General features: G+C 46.4%; 1 protein-coding gene across 1 annotated transcript in view; it reads right to left on the bottom strand.

The window, feature by feature from the left end:
* SHPRH (SNF2 histone linker PHD RING helicase) overlaps positions 1-6,123 on the bottom strand; it is a 67,154-nt gene extending 61,031 nt beyond the window's left edge. Inside the window, exon 1 of the mRNA XM_054722213.1 lies at positions 6,068-6,123. The gene's annotated coding sequence lies outside the window, so the exon portion shown is untranslated. The remainder of the gene's footprint in view (positions 1-6,067) is intronic.
* Between the last annotated feature and the right edge of the window lie 10,245 nt (positions 6,124-16,368).

Raw genomic sequence — 16,368 nt, 5'->3', positions numbered from 1 at the left:
AGGAACATGTACACTCATATCATCATTACAGAATTTCAAATTTGTTTTATAATCACAAAGGGTTAACAAAACCTCACTTGATCCTTACATAGCCTTAAAAATTCCCAAAATAGACCTTTCAAAAGAGAAAGATAAAAATATAGAAATACATTTCTTTTTATGGATTAGCAGATAAAAAGGTTAAGAGGGATAGCTGGGCAAGGAATAAGGTGATAATGGCAACCAGGGGAAACGAAGCAGACAAAACAAGAGAACAAAATAACGTACGGGTATTTGAGCTCTATGTAGATGAATGTGTAAAAAAGCGGTGGTACATTCACACAATGGACTACTTACTACTCAGTAAAAAACAAGGAAATACTACCTTTTGCAACAGCATGGATGGACTTGGAGAGTATTATGCTAAGTGAAATAAGCCAGTCAGAGAAAGACATGTACCATATGATTTCACTTATTTGTGGAACCTAGTGAAGAAAATAAACTTCACTAGGTTCAGATACAGAGAACAGACTGATACCTGTCAGAGGGGAGGGGATTGGGGACAGGTTGAGAAGGGTGAAGAAATTAAGCAAAGAAAAAAAAAAAAAACTCCTGGACACAGACAACAGTATGGTGATTGCCAGACGGAAGGAAGTGGGGGACTGCGGGAAATAGAAAAGGGTAAAGAGGCGATAAATGGTAATGGAAAACTTGATGTGGAGGGGTAAACTCACAATACAATATACAGATGATGTACTGTAGCACTGAAACCTATATAATTTTACTAACCAATGTCACCCCAATAAATTAAATTTTTAAAAAAGATTGAAACAACCCTGGCCGGTTTGGCTCAGTGGATAGAGTGTCGACCTGTGGACTGAAGGGTCCCAGGTTTGATTCTGGTCAAGGGCATGTACCTTGGTTGTGGGCACATCCCCAGTAGGGAGTGTGCAGGAGGCAGCTGAATCGATGTTTCTCTCTCATTGATGTTACTAACTCTCTATCCCTCTCCTTCTCCAGTCCTCTCTGTAAAAAATCAATAAAATATATTAAAAAAAGAAAAATAAAAAAAAAAGATTGAAACAGGAAAAAAAACAAAACCCTTCTGGTTTAAAAAAAAGGGGTATGGAAAAAAGGAAAAGAAAGCTTTGCTATCTCAAAAGGGGGAATTGGTCTGAAAGCAGCCTATATGACGTAGACCTCAAAGTACACTTTTCCCAAAATAATTGCCAATTTCTACATGAAACAGAAAAACTTACAGAGGTTAAATCATAAAGTCATAGTGATGGTTGGGGCTTATTTCGACCTATTTCATGTAACTGGAAAAAAAAATGTATAAACAATGAAAAATTGGTTTCACATGAAGTTTAAGAAAGTTTCAACAATTAATTCCATCCTATATAATAAAACCCTAATATGCAAATCGACCGAACAGTGGAACGACTGGTAGCTATGATGCGCACTAACCACCAGGGGGCAGACGGTCAACACAGGAGCTGCCCCCTGTGGTCAGTGCGTTCCCACAGTGGGAGTGCCACTCAGCCAGAAGCCCTGAGCCAGTGAGCACAGTGGTGGTGGCAGGAGCCTCTCCCGCTTCTGTAGCAGTGTTAAGGACCCCTCGGAGGTTGGAAATCCCCCGAGGGTCCCAGACTGTGAGGGTGCAGGCCGGGCTGAAGGACCCCCCTGAGTGCATGAATGTCATGCACTGGGCCTCTAGTTTCTGAAGAAAGCTCAATCGGGTATTTGCTGAGTCCTCATTATGTACTCAACACTGTGCTATACTTAAGGAGAGAATCTATATAAATAAAAGCCCAGCAACCGGAACGGCAGAATGACCGGAATGACTGGTGGCTGTGATACACACTGCGGCAGCCAACCAGCCTGATCTGGGCCCCTCCCCATGCCGGCTCAGCCCAATGGGGCCCCATTGGGGCAGGCTGGCCAGACCTCACCTGTGCATGAATTCATGCACCGGGCCTCTAGTATAAAAGAAGTATAAATCAAATCATGATCTTTAATTAAGTACAGACAACAAATTGTGTTTTGGTTTCTTCAATTGGAGCACATAATGCAGACTACATCCCTCTCTCCCCACTAAGTCCCCATCCCTAATTACTCTGTTCCAAATCTAGGAGAGAATAAGAAATATGTTTTAAAGAAACAATTAAGAAATACAAAGCCCTGTTTAAACTACAACAACAGCAACAACAAAACCATCAAGGAAAATTTCAGTTGCCAGAAACTCTGAGGAATTCCTAAGGATGATGCACAGGGAATCAGACAAAAGCAAAATGGTGGTATGAATTAGCACCACACATCGGGCATCACCAACGGGGCTTCCATGTGCAATGGTGACAGAGGTGGTAATAGACCTCAAAGTAGGTCCAGGGCTACAAACACAGATAATAATGGAGCAATAGAGTGGGAATTGGCAGGTCCTTACCTGCCCTCTCTTTCACAAAGGTAAGATAGCTGTGGTGCAGGTATCTATTCTCTGGGAGAACAGTGCCTAAAGTGGAAAGACATCCATTGTTACTGAGTACAGAAGAAAAATCATAAGACAATGGACTCTGCCTATAGAGAAATTTCCCCCATTATCAGTGAACAGAATAGAAACTAGTCCCAGCAACGGCTTCTGAGCCTCCCCTTATATAAATTGTACAAGCCAAAACAATGAAAGTAAAGTAGGAATCTGAACTGCAAAGATGAGCTCACAATCAACAATAAAACATTAAAAGATTTTCAACAGGAAAATAAATCAACAAAGACAAACTTTTACCCAAGCAAACAGATGAAGCAATCTAAGTAAGACTTTATAATAAATACTAGTACAATCAACATCCACAGATCAGTGTGTCTCAAATTCCACTGCACATTAGAATCACCTGTGAAAACTTTATCTATTTACTTATTTATTTAAAAAATATATTTTATTGATTTTTACAGAGAGGAAGGGAGAGGGATAGAGAGTTAGAAACATCAATGAGAGAGAATCATTGATTGGATGCCTCCTGCACACCCCCTACTGGGGATGTGCCTGCAACCTAGGTACATGCCCTTGACCAGAATCGAACCTGGAACCCTTCAGTCCACAGGCTGATGCTCTATCCACTGAGCCAAACTGGTAAGGGCTCCTGTGGAAACTTTAAAAAATCCTACTGCTCAGGTACTATCCTAGCCAACTAAACCCAAACCGAGTATCCTAATATATAAAAAGCCAGGGGCTGTCATGACTGAAACAACCAGACGGATGACCGAACAGCAGGCTGTGTGGGGCGACCAGGCCAGCAGGGGGGCAGTAACAGGCAACCAGGCCGGTGGGAGGGGCAGTTAGGGGTGATCAGGCCGGAGGAGGGGGGCAGTTGGGGGTGACTAGGTTGGAGGGGGGGCCAGTTGGGGGTGACTAGGCCAGCAGGGACAGCAGTTAGGGGTGACCAGGCAGGCAGGCAGGTGAACAGTTAGGAGTCAGCGGTCCCAGATTGTGAGAGGGATGTCCCGAATTGGAGAGGGTGCAGGCTGGGCTGAGGGGACCCCCCTCCTGTGCACGAGTTTCGTGCACTGGGCCTCTAGTACATTTATAACTAAAAAAAAAAAAAATCAACCAATCAAGCAATCACATTTTGATTGACTCTTTTCCTACAGGATCTCTATCCAGGAATAATAAGCTACTTATAACCATAATGTTAATCAGCAGCTAATATGTCAAGTACTGGTATATCTCTAATCATATTTCAAATCCATCTCCTGGTTTTCTTCATACCACATGAATCCTACTTTTGATGGTTCTACTTCTTAATCCTTCCCCTTAAATAACAGTATTTGTATAAAACATGATTATATGAAATTTTCTATTTGAACTGAACTTTTACTGTCCTGCATTTTTCAATTCCTGGTGCTTGAAATGCTCTTTCATGTTTTTTCTGAATGTCGCTGTCCCAATCTTCCCCCTCAAACCCTCCCTGACCAGGCCTGGTGAGTTAAGAGCCTCTCCTACTTGATCCCAAATGCTACAGTGTTCTCAACGGTTTGACTATGAACTACATGAAAACTGGGCAGCAACAGTATCCTATTCAGCATTGTACCTCCAATGCCAAGTCAGTGCCAGGATGGAAATGATATACAAAATAAGGTGAAACAAAGATCTCTAACTCCATGAATGCCCTCCCCTTTTTTATAGGCCTAGTAGTACTTACTCACATTTCTTTTTGGACTCACATCTCTTAACCACATTCTAGAAGACTACTGGTAAAGTGAAACTATTCTTTATTATTTCTGGTCCAGAATGAGATAGACAAAACTGACTGACCTGTAGCTTTAATAAAAAACAAAGACTGCCAGAAAAATAAAATCTTAATAAGACAATAAGACAAATGAATATCAATTAAACTTAAATTCATATCCCCTCCCCCACACACACACACACACACCACCAAATTATAATCTCATTGAAGGGCACAAATCCTGAATTACCATACATGTATGGCAGACCTGGGTTTAGGCTATTAAGGGTACAGGAGAATACATCTGCTGTATGTATAGGTCCAAGGTGAGCCTTATATAATCAAAGCCCAATCGTTACTGATGGCTGAAAAGTTCTCAAAAATCCCTAACATTACCACAGTCTTTTTCTGTGTTGATAACTCCAGTAGGATGAAAGTATTTTTATCTGTTGAACCCTAAAAGATAAGTTAGTCACATAAACTTGAAAATATGCCTTCATAAAAAGCTTTTTTCACCAAAATCTTTCTTCTGTTTCCCCAAAAATCTTTCTAGCCTGAACTCTTTATAAAAGATTTTTAAACAATAATTGTGTAAGTACAGTTCTTAGGCTGAACGAAAAGAGAATGTATATGTAATAGCATCTTTCAAACATAAATTATTTTATTCTCAACTGCCAGCTTATTGGCTAACTCCAAGGAGCACCGGCTATCCAGCAAAGGCATACTTAGCCCACTACAGCTCACTACTGTTCTGTTTCTAGCATAGAAACATAAACCAACTAGTCTTTTTGGTCACAGTACCGATTATCACAGGACATTTCTATTCAGGGGAATTCTTCATTTTGGCTATTACTCAGCAGAATAATTAAAAATAGCTGTAATGATTAAAAATTATTTAATTTTGTTCAGTTAGAGCCTCAGTTAATTTAAAAACAAGTTGGAAAACACCAAACATCTAGGATTTCTGCCTCATGCCCAATGGCAAGTCCCTGAGAAAAAAGGCACAAGCTTAATAGTCATTATTTAATATTGCCTATTTGGTAGTGCCCATCAATCATAACACAACATAAACCTAGCAACTACCACGGAGTCACAATGTACAACGTGCAAGGATGGTTTTGAATACGAATGTAATTAATCTGGCTCCAAAGGTAACTGAGAACTTTCAGACTAACTTAGAAGCCTCGGCCTCCCCTTTTGCTGCAGTACAACCTCACGCACTGCGAAGCTCGGCAGCTGCCCAGTTCCAGCCTCCAGGGGCACGTCTGCGGCGAGTGGTGATACCCACTGTTTGCTTCCGAAAGACTCAAAAGGCGGTTCAAGCAAGAGTCCAAGCAGGGCGGTCAGCGCCCGATCGCTCCCAAGCAGCAGGCCGAGCAAACCAGCCACCTCGCGGCCCAGGAGCGCGACAATAGCTCCGCGGGCGCTCTAACCAAACACTGCAGGCCCAAGTCCCCCGGGGAGAAACGCAGCCTCCTTTCCCACGACCCACCTCCTCTCCCGGAAGCCGGGGCGGTCCAGAGGCCCGCGGGTCTGCGATGGGGAAGGGTCGGGGAGCGTCGCGCTGCGGCACCCTCTTAGCCCTTTAGCTTCCCGGGCACCAGAACAACTGAGTCCACCCTCCTTTGGGGCCTCAGTCTCAGTGTCCAGGGTTATCTTCCACACCCGACCTCTGACCCGGGACCCTCCATCACCTGAGCGCCTACCTAGGCAGGTTCTCAAAGCCTCAGCACCAAGGCCCTCTAGTGTCCCCGCACCTCCAGGGCACGCAGTCGCCACCCACCCAACATCCGCTGGAGGTGGGCACGCGCCCTTTATCCTGGTCAGTGTTGGGGTTCCCGGGGGGAGACTGAAACCACAGTTCCTACCTGCTGGACGCGCGATGGAGCGCGGGGTCAAGGTGGACGCGCACGTCGAGTTGCCCCGCCCCTTTTCTCCGGCGGTGACTTCAAGAGCCACTTCTGCGCAAGTCCACACAGTTCCAGAATGTAACGGGATGCAGCTGGAGTCTCGCGATAACTCTGCCCACAACATTAGAGGTGACAGGATTGGCTGGAACCTCTAGACAGGAGGCGGGCTCTCAGCAAATATAAATAAGAGCGGCTCTCCCAGCTGAAGGGGCGGGGTTCTCTTTGAAGCAAGTGCCTTTTGTAACTTTAATAATAAAAAACGCAGAAGAGAATTCTGCAAAAGCACTTTTTTTTTTACTTGCTTCTAGAAAGCAGGCATTAATTAGGTACCGATGAAGCTTATCCTCCTCCAAAAAGTTACTCTAAAAGACTTTCCAGAGAAATGTGAGTACATATTGTAAGTTGAGGGGAAAAAACTACTTGTGTTGTGCTGAAGGTGGCCGACGAAAACTTGTCATTTTTTCCTTCATTGAGAAGTAGTAGCCTCTTTCTCATAGAGATAGGCTAACGCTTAGTTCACTTTGGATAACTGAGAGGCTTCAGCGCCGAGAGCCTGTAAAATAACCGCCAGGAATCAGCAGGCACTTGGTGATAAATGAGCAGCTGATAAGGACTCAGTGCTTAGACTTGGAGGGGCATCTCAGCAGGTGTGATCTCGGAAGCACAAAAGTAAGTTCTTGCCTAAGGGAGTTGTAGTTGCAGAGACAGTCCATATCCTACTTTGTACAGAACTTCATCACAGACCTCTAAGATAGTCTGAAAGAAGCCATTTACATAAACGAAACCCTGTAAAATTCTATGCAAATAGTTACTTTATCCCAGGCTTCAAGAGACAAATTGAAAAAGCAGTGCGAATGCTGGCGCAGTGGGCAAGCAGAGCCCCTCCACATTGGCGAACCTACCATTTTACTAAGTACAAGACATAATGGAACCTTTCCTTTGGAAATGTATTTGAAACCCGGTATTTAAATATACACGGTGCTGTAAAAGGTTAGTATCTATGATAGTTTTATGTCACTTCTCAACATTGGAACAGAGATTTAAACTCTTAGTTTGACTGAGTCCGACTGGTGCCAGGCAGAAATATTTAAAAAAGTAAGTACAGCATCATTTCCTCTTTGTTCACCTTGATTGGCGTAATTAAGCTCTAGACATAGTTATTGTTATCCTGTGCAAAATATTAAACTACAGATCCAGCTGTAAGTGTTTGGTAATGTAATTTCAACTATAGAGATGGAATTCTATACAGTATCATTCAGTGGTTACAGTTAAACAAAATTTTTTCTCTTGAATTGCCAGTGGTATGTTCAATCCTGTATTTGCAAAGTGCCCTGTATATGCTTTGAAAATTTCTCTATGGTGCCATGTTTTCAAATATTAGAATCACCAGAGCTAATTTAAGAAAAAAAATAGTTTATTTTTGCACCTTAGCTCTCTGGAAGCTTCCATCTGTGAAATACTTGTTCACCCCTGACTGAGTTCATCCACCTGTTAGATACTAATGGTCTAATAGCATTCCACAAGTTGGAATTAATTTATTGGACATAAACCAATCAGTGAGCTACTCAGCGTTCATTGAGTTCAACTGCTTCTTGAAACTATAAATTTGATGGCAGTCAGACCACTTGTTTTCTTGTGTGGTCTCACTAGGCCAAGACAATAGTACCAGTTTCTTTTGGGAACAGTTGGCTTTATTCTATCAATAACCCTAACTCAGGTAATCTATTTTAGAAATGAATGTTAAAAATTGTTCTCAAGGAGAACTTGTTGAGAGGGAATAGATGAGTTAACATAAACTCAAGTCCCTTTATGGGGAGAAATGGTATAAATGATAATTTATGAGTAGAATTTTATATTTTGCAAAGCCTTTTAATGTTCACTTTTTAATTCTTACAATGACAATATTAGATATTTAAAATTTTTATTTTAGAGTAGAGGAATATGAAACTCAGAGAAATTTAGTGATTTGCCAAAGTTTAGCTCTAAGAGAACAGGAGAATCTAGAACTCATCTCGATTCCTTGATCTAGGCCAGTGATGGCGAACCTATGACACGCGTGTCAGCACAGACATGCGTAGCCATTTCTGATGACACGTGGCCGCTGAGGCGGCCACATGCTGAGGATGAAACATTTGCGAAATAATGTTTTTTCCTCAAAGTGACACACTACCCGAGTTATGCTCAGTATTTTGGTGAAGTTTGACACACCAAGCTCAAAAGGTTGCCCATCACTGGTCTAGGCTGTTGCCTCTTATTACTAAGTTGTGTTCCCTTCCAAATAAAAATAAACAATATATCATCAATCTTCCTAGCTTTACATGGAAAAAATGAAGGCAAGAGGTGTGTAATTATTTCATACCCAGGGCTGTGTATATTAACAATAAAGATCATTCAGGCCCAGTACTATTTTTTCCTTAAAAAGGTCATTAATAAAATTGCTTTAAATGTAAATGGACTAAATTCTCCAATCAAAAGACATAATGTGGTTGAATGGATAAAAAACAAGAACTCCAAATGTAAGCAGACACACAGACTAAAAGTGAAGGGATGGAAAAAGATATTCTTTACAAATAGAAATCAAAAGAAAGCTGAGATAGCTATACTTAGACAAAAATAGACTTTAAAACAAAGACTATAATAAGAGATAAAAAGGTATAGTATAATTCAACAAGGGGATATAACATTTGTAAATAATTATACACCTAACATATGAGCACCTGAATATATAAAGCAAATATTAACATACTTAAGGAAGAAATGGATAGAAATACAATAATAGAAGGGACTTTAGTATTTCATATACATTAGTGAATAGATCATCCAGACAGAAATAATAAGTAGTCTTAAATGACACGTTAGATCAAATAGACTTAACAGCTATGTAGAGAACATTTCATCCAAAGCAAAAGTATACACATTCATTTCAAGTGCACATGGAGCATTCTTCAGGTTAGGTCATATGTATGTTAGGCCACAAACAAGTCTTAATAAATTTAAGAAGATTGAAACCATATCAAGCATCTTTTCTGAGCACAATGGTATAAAACTAGAAATCAATTAAAAGAAGAAAACGAAAATATTTGCAAATATGTGGAGATTAAAAATGTGCTTATGAACAATCGATAAGTCAAAAAAGAAATCAAAAGAGAAATCAAAAAATACCTTGCAACAAGTGAAATTGGAAATATAACAAAAACCAACATTTATGGGATCTAGCAGTAGTTCTAAGAAGAAAGCACATAGCTATAAATGCCTACAGAATCTCAAATAAGCAACAATCCTATCTAATAAAAGAGTAATATGCAAATTAACCATCACTCTGCTACACCCACAAGCCAGCCCACCAGCCAATCAGGAGCAAATATGCAAATAAACCCAACCAAGATGGCTTCGGCCACAGAGAGCAGAAGGGAGGCTTGGGTTTCCCTGGCAATGGAGGAAGCCAAGCTTTCTGCCTGCCCTTGCCGGCCTAGGCCTCCACTCAAGGCTACAAAGTTTCAATAATAGAAGATACATAAATCCAAACAGAAATGGCAGCAGCCACAGAGCTGGAAAGAGCAGGAGGCTAGGGTTGCCCCCAGTGATGGAGGAAGCCAAGCTTTCCACACACCCTGGCCAGCCCAGGCCTCCGCTTAAGGCTACAAAGTTTCAATTATAGAAGATACATAAATCCCAACATAAATGGCTGCCACCACGGAGCAAGCAGAAGGCTTGACTCTGCTCCAGGCTACAAAGTTTCAATTGTAGAAGACAAATAAACCCCAGATACCAGGGCCTCCACTTGGGTCGCCACGGGGCGTGACCGGCCTGCAAACCACCATAGGCCCCTCGCCCAGGCTGCCCCATGCCCCAAGGGAACTTCCACCCTGATCTGGGACATCCTTCAGGGCAAACCAGCTGGCCCCCACCTGTGCACAAGGTCTCTATCCTATCTAATAAAAGAGTAATATGCAGATTGACCATCACTCCAACACAAAGATGGTTGCCCCCATGTGGTCAAAGATGGCTGCCCCCATGTGGCCACCACAAGATGGCCAGCAGGGGAGGGCAGTTGGGAGGAACCAGGCCTGCAAGGGAGGGCAGTTGGGGGTGATCAAGGCTGCAGGGGAGGGCAGTTAGGGGTGACCAAGCCGACAGAGGAGGGAAGTTGGGGGCAACCAGGCCTGAAGGGAAGGGCAGTTGGGAGAGACCCAGGCTGGCAGGGGAGAGTAGTTGGGGGGGACCAGGCCTGCAGAGGAGGGCAGTTAGGGGTGACCAGGTCAGCAGGGGATGGCAGTTAGGAGCAAACAGGCTGGCAGGGGAGCAGTTAGGCATCAATCAGGCTGGCAGGGGAGTGGTTAGGGGTGATCAGGCTGGCAGGCAGAAGCGGTTAGGGGCAATCAGGAAGGCAGGCAGGCGAGCAGTTGGGAACCAGCAGTCCTGGATTGTGAGAGGGATGTCCAACTGCCCGTTTAGGCCTGATCCAGTGGGATCGGGCCTAACGGGCAGTCGGACATCCCTCAAGGGATCCCAGATTGGAGAGGGTGCAGGCTGGGCTGAGGGTCACCCCCCCCCCCCCCGTACACAAATTTTGTGCACCGGGCCTCTAGAAAACAGATAATAAACAATAATAATTATATACTAATACAATAAATATAATCTATATATTTAAAAGCCTAAGCTACCGGCCAGCCTTGGAACAGATTGATGAATCTCAGAGAGAAGGGGGATGAGGGAGGGTGGGAAGAGATTAACCAAAGATCTTATATGCATACTAGAGGCCCGGCCTGGCCTTGCCTGTGGGGATTGTGCTGAAACTGGCCCAGTGCACAGATTTGTGCACTGGTGGGGTCCCTTGGCCTGGCCTATGGGGATTGGGCCGAAACTGGCTCTCTGACATCTCTTGATGTATCCTGGAGTATGAGATAGCACAGGACAAGCCGAGGGATCCCACTGGTGCACAAATGTGTGCACCGGGCCTCTAGTTATATAATAATCTCAATAGATGCAAAAAAGCATTTAAAAAAGTTCAATATCCATACATGATTAACGCTCTCAAGGAAGTAGATATGGAAGGAACTTAACCTCAGCTCAGTAAGGCTATATATGAAAAGCCCACAGCTAACATCATATTCAATGAGGAAAAACTGAAAGCTTTCCTTTGAAGGTCCTATACAAGGCCAAAATGCCCACTCTCTCATCACTTCTATTCAACATTGTACTGGACATCCTAGCCAGAGCAAAGAGAAAAGCAAAAAGAAATAAAAGGCATCTCAATAGGAAATAAAGAAGTAAAATTATCTCTTTTGATGGTGACATGATCATTTATGTAGAAAACTTTAAAGACTCAATAACAACAAAAAAACTGTTAGAATTAATACCTAAATTTAATATAGTTTAATGATTCAACATTGACATACAAAAATCAGTCACATTTCTATATACAAACAGCCAACTATCCAAAAAGGAAATTAAGAAGATAATCACATTCACAATGGCAACCAAATGAATAAACTACTTGGGAGTAATCTTAACCAAAGAGGTAAAAAACTTATACATTGAAAATCATAAGACACTAGTGTCCTGGTTCACAGATTTGTGCACATTGAAAGGAAATTGATTAGAAGAAATATTTTAATATCCCTGTTCACCCTTTCTCTATAATAGAAGTGTCAACCAAATCATGATTGACAATGACAGATCGAAACACATGCGTGCAATTGGCACCAGCAAGAGCTTTATATGTATTGTGCATGCACGAGTCAACATTTATTTTTAAATTGCCAGTGTGTGTCATATGTACCAGGCGGTCAGTTGGTCAGACGGTCCGACATACTTACAGTCACTTAGCCTTTTTTATATAGAGATATTGATGAAGGAAATAAAAAAGAAACAGATAATGGAAACATCTTATGTTCATGGATTAGAAAAATTAACGTTCTTAAAATGTCTACCAAAAACCATCTACAGATTCAATGCAATCCCTATCAAAATCCCAATGGCATTCTTTACAGAAATAATAAAAAACTCCTAAAATTCATATGGAACCACAAAATACCCTGAATAGCCAAGGCAATTTTGAGAAGAAAAACAAAGATGGAGGGATTACACTTGCTCATTTCAAAGTATATTATAAAATTACTAGGGGCCCGTTGCACAAAATTCATGCACTGGGGGGGTCTTCTTAGCCCAGCCCCCCTCTCACATACTGGGAGCCCTCAGGGGATGTCCTACTGACGGCTTAGGGCAGGTTATGACATTTCTTAGCCCTCCAGCAGCAGACCTTCATTTTTTTCTCCAGGAGTGTGGTGGAAAAGCCCTAGATCACCTTTTTGGATTCTTATACCCAAGTTACTAAGATTACCAGTGGCATACAGGGAGCTTAGCCAATGAGCAGTCAGAAAAGGTGTTTCCTCTGTAGTTCACACCAATCTCCTCCGATCTCTGGCTCCACCCCTGCCAAGGTCTAAAGCCTCCAGCCCTGGGCAGGGGACCCCCAGCTGGCTCTGATCGCCCACAGGGGACCCCAGCTGGCTCTGATTGCCCGGCTCCGACTGCAGCCAAGGCCAAAAGCCTTTGGCCGAGGTTGGGCCCTGGGCAGAGACCCCCAGCTGGCTCCGATCCCCCACAGGGGACCCCAGCTGGTTCCGACCTCCCGGCTCTGCCCCTGGCCAAGGCTGCAAGCTTCTGGCCAAGGCTCGGGCCCTAAGCAGGGACCCCCAGCTGGCTCTGATCGCCCGCAGGGGACCCCAGCTGTCTCTGATTGCCCGGCTCCAACCCTGGCCAAGGCCAAAAGCCTCTGGCCAAGGCTCAGGCCCTGGGCAGGGACCCCCAGCTGGCTCCGATCCCCTGCAGGGTACCCCAGTTGGTTCAGACAGCCCAGCTCTGCCCCCGGCCAAGGCTGCAAGCCTCTGACCAAGGCTCGGGCCCTAAGCAGGGACCCCCAGCTGGCTCTGATCGCCCGCAGGGGACCCCAGCTGGCTCCAATCGCCCGGCTCTGCCCTTGGCCAAGGTTGCAAGCCTCTGGCTGAGGCTCAGGCTCTGGCAGGGACCCCCAGCTGGCTCCGATCCCCTGCAGGGGACCCCAGCTGGCTCTGATCACCCGCAGGGGACCCCAGCTGGCTCCAATCCCCTGCAGGGGACCCCAGCTGGCTATGACCACCCGCAGGGGACCCCAGCTGGCTCCAATCACTCGGCTCCAACCCTGGCCAAGGCCAAAAGCCTCTGTCCAAGGCTCAGGCCCTGGGCAGGGACCCCCAACTGGCTCACACTCACCTGGCTCTGCCCCGACCAAGGCCGAAAGCCTCTGGCCGAGGCTTGGGCTCTGGGCAGGGACCCCCAGCTCACTCTGATCGCCCGGCTCTGACCCTTGCCAAGGCCAGCAAGGGCAGGCAGAAAGCTTGGCTTCCTCCATTGCCGGGGAAACCCAAGCCTCCCTCCGGTAGCCGCAGCCATCTTGGTTGGGTTTATTTGCATATTCACTCCTGATTGGCTGTGGCTGGTGGGCATGGCTTATGGGTGTGGTGGAGGTACGGTCAATTGCATATTACTCTTTTACTAGATAGGATATCAAAATAGTATGATATTGCCATTTAAAAAACCATAAAGACATATAGACCAATGTAACAAAATAGAGAGCCCAGAAATAAATCTGAGCATCTATGGTCAACTGATCATTGACAAGGGTGCTGAGAACACAGATGAAGAAAGTATAGTCTTTTCAATACATGGTGTTGGGAATACTGGATATTTTCATGGAGAAGAATGAAATTGAAACCCTTTCCCACATCTTATCCAAAACTGAACTCAAAATGGGTTAAATAATTAAACCTTAAAAAAAAAAGAAAGAAGTTATGGACATGGACAACAGTGTGGTGATTGTGGGGATTGAGGAGAATGGGTGGTGATGGAAAAAAAAAGAAAATAAATAAATAAATAAATAAATAAACAAACATAAAACCTAAAGCTATAAAATTACTAAATGACAACATGGGAAAAAACTTCTTGATATTGGTCTGGACAATGATTTTTTTTTTTTTTTTTTTAATTTCTTTATTGATTAAGGTGTCACATATTTGTCCTCATCCCCCCATTCCCATCCCACCCCTCTCCCCACGCATGCCCCAATCCCCTGTTGAACTTAACCGTTGGATAGGCTTATATGCATGCATACAGGTCCTTTGGTTGAACTCTCCCCCTCCCCCTCCCTCCCCCTACCCTCTTCTATCCTCCCTCTGAGGCCCGATAGTCCGATCGATGCCTCCTTGCTTCTGGTTCTGTTCTTGTTCCTCAGTCTATGTTGTTCATCATTTCCTCTAGATGAACGAGATCATATGTCACTAGATATATACTAATAAGAACTGAATGTGAGACGAGCAATAATATTTATGCTGACAGGCAAATGAATCAATCTGTAGCGAGCTTCCCCCTGGACCAACAGTTCTTTTGAGACCCAATTTCAATGTCCAGTAGTTCCTTATGTGTACATGTCAGCACTGACCCCTCAGCTCTGGATGGTGGACAAATGGTGGTAACGGAGGTCCGACTCCCTCTGGTTTGGTCTCGGCCGAACCCAGGGGCACGGCATCACCCGGACTAAGGGGCATGTGGCCTCACCCATACCCAAGGGGCGCGTGTTCTCACCCGGGCCTGGGACCCAGCCTCACCCGGATGGATCCAGGGGCGCACGGCCTCACCCGGACCCAGGATCTGGCTTCACCCGTACCCAGGGACGCTTGGCCTCTCCCAGACCCAGGGCCACTTGGGCTCACCCGGGCCTAGGTGCACGAGGCCTCACCCAGATCCAGGGACACATGGTCTCACCCGGACCCAGGGACGCTTAGCCTCTCCCAGACCCAGGGGCATGTGGCCTCACCCGGGCCTAGGTGTACGAGGCCTCACCCGGATCCAGGGACACATGGTCTCACCCGGACCCAGGGATGCTTGGCCTCTCCCAGACCCAGGGCCACTTGGGCTCACCCGGGCCTAGGTGCACGAGGCCTCATCCGGATCCAGGGACGCATGGTCTCACCCGGACCCAGGGACGCTTGGCCTCTCCCAGACCCAGGGCCACTTGGGCTCACCCGGGCCTAGGTGCACGAGGCCTCATCCGGATCCAGGGACGCATGGTCTCACCCGGACCCAGGGACGCTTGGCCTCTCCCAGACCCAGGGCCACTTGGGCTCACCCGGGCCTAGGTGCACGAGGCCTCACCCGGATCCTGGGACACCTGGTCTCACCCGGACCCAGGGATGCTTGGCCTCTCCCAGATCCAGGGCCACTTGGGCTCACCCGGGCCTAGGTGCACGAGGCCTCACCCGGATCCAGGGACGCAAGGTCTCACCCGGACCCAGGGACGCTTGGCCTCTCCCCGACCCAGGGCCACTTGGGCTCACCCGGGCCTAGGTGTACGAGTCCTCACCCGGATCCAGGGACACACGGTCTCACCCAGACCCAGGAACGTTTGGCCACTCCCAGACCCAGGGCCACTTGGGCTCACCCGGGCCTAGGTGCACGAGGCCTCACCCAGATCCAGGGACACATGGTCTCACCCGGACCCAGGGACGCTTAGCCTCTCCCAGACCCAGGGGCACGTGGCCTCACCCGGGCCTAGGTGCACGAGGCCTCATCCGGATCCAGGGACACATGGTCTCACCCGGACCCAGGGACGCTTGGCCTCTCCCAGACCCAGGGCCACTTGGGCTCACCCGGGCCTAGGTGAACGAGGCCTCATCCGGATCCAGGGACGCATGGTCTCACCCGGACCCAGGGACGCTTGGCCTCTCCCAGACCCAGGGCCACTTGGGCTCACCCGGGCCTAGGTGCGCGAGGCCTCACCTGGATCCTGGGACACATGGTCTCACCCGGACCCAGGGATGCTTGGCCTCTCCCAGACCCAGGGCCACTTGGGCTCACCCGGGCCTAGGTGCACGAGGCCTCACCCGGATCCAGGGACGCATGGTCTCACCCGGACCCAGGGATGCTTGGCCTCTCCCCTACCCAGGGCCACTTGGGCTCACCCGGGCCTAGGTGCACGAGGCCTCACCCGGATCCAGGGACACACGGTCTCACCCAGACCCAGGAACGTTTGGCCACTCCCAGACCCAGGGCCACTTGGGCTCACCCGGGCCTAGGTGCACGAGGCCTCACCCATATCCAGGGACACATGGTCTCACCCGGACCCAGGGACGCTTAGCCTCTCCCAGACCCAGGGGCACGTGGCCTCACCCGGGCCTAGGTGCACGAGGCCTCATCCGGATCCAGGGACACATGGTCTCACC

This window comes from Eptesicus fuscus, chromosome 10 (assembly GCF_027574615.1).
Source record: "Eptesicus fuscus isolate TK198812 chromosome 10, DD_ASM_mEF_20220401, whole genome shotgun sequence".
Classification (NCBI taxonomy): domain Eukaryota; kingdom Metazoa; phylum Chordata; class Mammalia; order Chiroptera; family Vespertilionidae; genus Eptesicus; species Eptesicus fuscus.
The sequence above is the reverse complement of the archived record's forward strand: the minus strand, read 5'-3'. Positions and strand labels throughout refer to the sequence as shown.